Source organism: Oncorhynchus mykiss, chromosome 6 (assembly GCF_013265735.2).
Source record: "Oncorhynchus mykiss isolate Arlee chromosome 6, USDA_OmykA_1.1, whole genome shotgun sequence".
Taxonomy (NCBI): Eukaryota; Metazoa; Chordata; class Actinopteri; order Salmoniformes; family Salmonidae; genus Oncorhynchus; species Oncorhynchus mykiss.
Window position 1 is genome coordinate 92,681,282 of NC_048570.1, and position 5,841 is coordinate 92,687,122.

Genomic DNA, 5,841 nt, shown 5'->3' on the forward strand with positions numbered 1-5,841 from the left:
ACACTCCATCACTCCATCACTCCAACACTCCATCACTCCAACACTCCATCACTCCATCACTCCATCACTCCAACACTCCATCACTCCAACACTCCAACACTCCAACACTCCATCACTCCATCACTCCAACACTCCAACACTCCATCACTCCATCACTCCAACACTCCATCACTCCATCACTCCAACACTCCAACACTCCAACACTCCATCACTCCAACACTCCAACACTCCATCACTCCAACACTCCAACACTCCATCACTCCATCACTCCAACACTCCATCACTCCATCACTCCAACACTCCAACACTCCAACACTCCATCACTCCAACACTCCATCACTCCATCACTCCATCACTCCAACACTCCAACACTCCATCACTCCAACACTCCATCACTCCAACACTCCATCACTCAGACATCATTTACAAACGAAGCATTTGTGTTTTGTGAGTCCTCCAGATCAGAGGCAGTAGGGATGACCAGGGATGTTCTCTGTTTAATGAGTCTGCCAGATCAGAGGATGACCAGGGATGTTCTCTGTTTAGTGAGTCCTCCAGATCAGAGGCAGTAGGGATGACCAGGGATGTTCTCTGTTTAGTGAGTCTGCCAGATCAGAGGCAGTAGGGATGACCAGGGATGTTCTCTGTTTAGTGAGTCTGCCAGATCAGAGGATGACCAGGGATGTTCTCTGTTTAGTGAGTCCTCCAGATCAGAGGCAGTAGGGATGACCAGGGATGTTGTCTGTTTAGTGAGTCCTCCAGATCAGAGGCAGTAGGGATGACCAGGGATGTTCTCTGTTTAGTGAGTCTGCCAGATCAGAGGATGACCAGGGATGTTCTCTGTTTAGTGAGTCCTCCAGATCAGAGGCAGTAGGGATGACCAGGGATGTTCTCTGTTTAGTGAGTCCTCCAGATCAGAGGCAGTAGGGATGACCAGGGATGTTCTCTGTTTAGTGAGTCTGCCAGATCAGAGGATGACCAGGGATGTTCTCTGTTTAGTGAGTCCTCCAGATCAGAGGCAGTAGGGATGACCAGGGATGTTCTCTGTTTAGTGAGTCCTCCAGATCAGAGGCAGTAGGGATGACCAGGGATGTTCTCTGTTTAGTGAGTCTGCCAGATCAGAGGATGACCAGGGATGTTCTCTGTTTAGTGAGTCCTCCAGATCAGAGGCAGTAGGGATGACCAGGGATGTTGTCTGTTTAGTGAGTCCTCCAGATCAGAGGCAGTAGGGATGACCAGGGATGTTCTCTGTTTAGTGAGTCTGCCAGATCAGAGGATGACCAGGGATGTTCTCTGTTTAGTGAGTCCTCCAGATCAGAGGCAGTAGGGATGACCAGGGATGTTCTCTGTTTAGTGAGTCCTCCAGATCAGAGGCAGTAGGGATGACCAGGGATGTTCTCTGTTTAGTGAGTCTGCCAGATCAGAGGATGACCAGGGATGTTCTCTGTTTAGTGAGTCCTCCAGATCAGAGGCAGTAGGGATGACCAGGGATGTTCTCTGTTTAGTGAGTCCTCCAGATCAGAGGCAGTAGGGATGACCAGGGATGTTCTCTGTTTAGTGAGTCTGCCAGATCAGAGGATGACCAGGGATGTTCTCTGTTTAGTGAGTCCTCCAGATCAGAGGCAGTAGGGATGACCAGGGATGTTCTCTGTTTAGTGAGTCCTCCAGATCAGAGGCAGTAGGGATGACCAGGGATGTTCTCTGTTTAGCGAGTCCACCAGATCAGAGGCAGTAGGGATGACCAGGGATGTTCTCTGTTTAGTGAGTCCTCCAGATCAGAGGCAGTAGGGATGACCAGGGATGTTCTCTGTTTAGTGAGTCCACCAGATCAGAGGCAGTAGGGATGACTAGGGATGTTCTCTGTTTTGTGAGTCCGCCAGATCAGAGGCTAGTAGGGATGACCAGGGATGTTCTCTGTTTAGTGAGTCCTCCAGATCAGAGGCAGTAGGGATGACCAGGGATGTTCTCTGTTTAGTGAGTCCACCAGATCAGAGGCAGTAGGGATGACCAGGGATGTTCTCTGTTTAGTGAGTCCTCCAGATCAGAGGCAGTAGGGATGACCAGGGATGTTCTCTGTTTAGTGAGTCCACCAGATCAGAGGCAGTAGGGATGACCAGGGATGTTCTCTGTTTAGTGAGTCTGCCAGATCAGAGGATGACCAGGGATGTTCTCTGTTTAGTGAGTCCTCCAGATCAGAGGCAGTAGGGATGACCAGGGATGTTCTCTGTTTAGTGAGTCCTCCAGATCAGAGGCAGTAGGGATGACCAGGGATGTTCTCTGTTTAGTGAGTCTGCCAGATCAGAGGATGACCAGGGATGTTCTCTGTTTAGTGAGTCCTCCAGATCAGAGGCAGTAGGGATGACCAGGGATGTTCTCTGTTTAGTGAGTCCACCAGATCAGAGGCAGTAGGGATGACCAGGGATGTTCTCTGTTTAGTGAGTCCTCCAGATCAGAGGCAGTAGGGATGACCAGGGATGTTCTCTGTTTAGTGAGTCCACCAGATCAGAGGCAGTAGGGATGACTAGGGATGTTCTCTGTTTTGTGAGTCCGCCAGATCAGAGACAGGAGGGATGACCGGGGATGTTCTCTGTTTAGTGAGTCTGCCAGATCAGAGGCAGTAGGGATGACCAGGGATGTTCTCTGTTTAGTGAGTCCTCCAGATCAGAGACAGGAGGGATGACCGGGGATGTTCTCTGTTTAGTGAGTCCACCAGATCAGAGGCAGTAGGGATGACTAGGGATGTTCTCTGTTTAGTGAGTCCACCAGATCAGAGGCAGTAGGGATGACCAGGGATGTTCTCTGTTTAGTGAGTCCTCCAGATCAGAGACAGGAGGGATGACCAGGGATGTTCTCTGTTTAGTGAGTCCTCCAGATCAGAGACAGGAGGGATGACCGGGGATGTTCTCTGTTTAGTGAGTCCACCAGATCAGAGGCAGTAGGGATGACTAGGGATGTTCTCTGTTTAGTGAGTCCACCAGATCAGAGGCAGTAGGGATGACCAGGGATGTTCTCTGTTTAGTGAGTCCTCCAGATCAGAGGCTAGTAGGGATGACCAGGGATGTTCTCTGTTTAGTGAGTCCTCCAGATAAGAGGCTGTAGGGATGACCGGGGATGTTCTCTGTTTAGTGAGTCCTCCAGATCAGAGGCTAGTAGGGATGACCAGGGATGTTCTTTTGATAAGTGTGTGATTTTTGACCATTTTTACATGCAAAATGTAACAAGTACTTTTTTGTGTCAGGGAAAATGTATGCAGTAAAAAGTACATTATTTTCCTTCAGGAATGTAGTGAAGTAAAAGTAGACATAAATATAAAAATAGTAAAGTACAGATACCCCCAAAAAACTACTTAAGTAAAAATACATTGAAGTACTACTTAAATACTTCACACCACTGCAAGTAATACAGGTCCAGACAGATGATGCATGTATCAACAGTCCAGACCCCCAAAAAATTATCTTGGTTAGAGCGCCAGCACGCCAAACTATCAAGTTTGACCTACTTGTGATGCTGTAGGTCTATGAGTCTATGAATGGTGCATTCGGAAAGTATTCAGACCCCTTGACTTTTTCCACATTTTGTTACATTACAGCCTTATTCTAAAATGAGTTTGTTATTTTTGATCCAATCTACACACAATACCCCAAAATGACAAAGCAAAAACAGGATTTATAAATGTGCTAATTTATTACAAATAAAAGATACCTTAAATTTACATAAGTATTCAGACTATTTGCTATAAAATTCTTAAAATTGAGCTCAGGTGCATCCTGTTTCGATTGATAAACGTTGAGATGTTTTTACAACTTGGAGTCCACCTGTGGTAAATTCAATTGATTGGACATGATTTGGAAAGGCACACACCTGTCTATATAAAAGGTCCCACAGTTGACAGTGCATGTCAGAGCAAAAACCAAGCCATGAGGTCGAAGGAATTGCCCGTAGAGCTCAGAGACAGGATTGTGTTGAGGTACAGATCTGGGGAAGGGTAGCAAAAAAATGTCTTCAGCTTTGAATGTCCCCAAGCACACAGTGGCCTCCATCATTCTTAAATGGAAGAAGTTTGGAACTACCAAGACACTTTCTAAAGCTGAGCAATCAGGGGAGAAGGTGCTTCAACAAAGTACTAAGAAAAGGGTCTTAATACTTATTGTAAATGTGATTTCAGTTTATTTTTAATACATTTCTGAAAATGTCTAAAAACTAGTTTATGCTTTGTCATTAGGGGGTATTGTGATGTCATTAGGGGGTATTGTGATGTCATTATGGGGTATTGTGATGTCATTAGGGGGTATTGTGATGTCATTAGGGGGTATTGTGATGTCATTAGGGGGTATTGTGTATAGATTGAGGGGAGAAAAACAATTGAATACATTTTACAAGGCTGTAACGTAACAAAATGTGGGAAAAGTCAAGGGGCCTGAATGCACTGTGTGTTTATGGGTCTATGATATTTGATGCGGGTGGAATGTGAACAGGAGCCAAGTGTTCCAAGCATTAATTATATTTGGTCTAAAGAAACAAAATCATATAACAAATACATTTCCTTTTTGAATGACATTTATTTAAATAGGACATTTTGTTTGTAAGAATGGTTATAATACATGAAAGCAACTGTGTGTCTCTGAACTTCCCATTTCACAGAAAGTATCAGAAACAAAGAGATAAAAAATAGTATTTTCAGATGATTTCACACTTTGGTGAAGAGAAATCTTCGTTTCCGTCTTGTCAGCCACATCAACGTCAGACTCTCGTCTTTCTCGAGGGCTACAGTGCATTGAGAAATGTATTCTAACAAACACTGGACTGAGGACAGCACTGCCACTAGTCCAGCCACTTCTCTGGGCTCGGGTTCGTCTCGTTTTGGACCTCGTAAGCTCGTATAAAACTGGAAAGTGTTATGAAGGTAAAATGGCATCATGTTACCATGTTGGTACGACCCAGGCTGCTTTCCAAATGACAACCTATCTCCTATAGTGCTCCACTCCCCGTTGGTCTGTGGTCAAAAGTGGTGCACTATATAGGGAATAGGGTGGCATTTCAGACTAGCAACCAGTGTAAACGCCACTCTCATAGTCTAGCCTAGATGCCAAAGCTTTACAACAACAGACATCTCAAAAACATCAGCGCTGCTTTATGCTCAGTCCTTATATTTTTTTTGAAATGCAGTTGACGGACAATACTCGTTCCTTAAAGCCCACGAAGCAGTTTGTATAGCTCAACTGGATGGTGCTATCAAAAACAATACTCTTTTACACAACAGATAAAGAAAGGGGAGGGGTTATGGGGTACGTCTTGTCAGCCAGGTCTGTCACAGTTCCTACTTCTTTAGGGGACTAGGTCATGTAGTCATGCTGACTGACTCAAGTTTAAAACAGCCCTTTCAGGGAATTACATACCGCCTCCCAGGTTACCAAGGTGCCCTACCGCCTGCCAGGTTACCACGGTGCCCTACCGCCTGCCAGGTTACCACGGTGCCCTACCGCCTGCCAGGTTACCACGGTGCCCTACCGCCTGCCAGGTTACCACGGTGCCCTACCGCCTGCCAGGTTACCACGGTGCCCTACCGCCTGCCAGGTTACCACGGTGCCCTACCGCCTGCCAGGTTACCACGGTGCCCTACCGCCTGCCAGGTTACCACGGTGCCCTACCGCCTGCCAGGTTACCACGGTGCCCTACCGCCTGCCAGGTTACCACGGTGCCCTACCGCCTGCCAGGTTACCACGGTGCCCTACCGCCTGCCAGGTTACCACGGTGCCCTACCGCCTGCCAGGTTACCACGGTGCCCTACCGCCTCCCAGGTTACCAAGGTGCAAACAAAAAAACCATGAGGAAAAGCTCAAG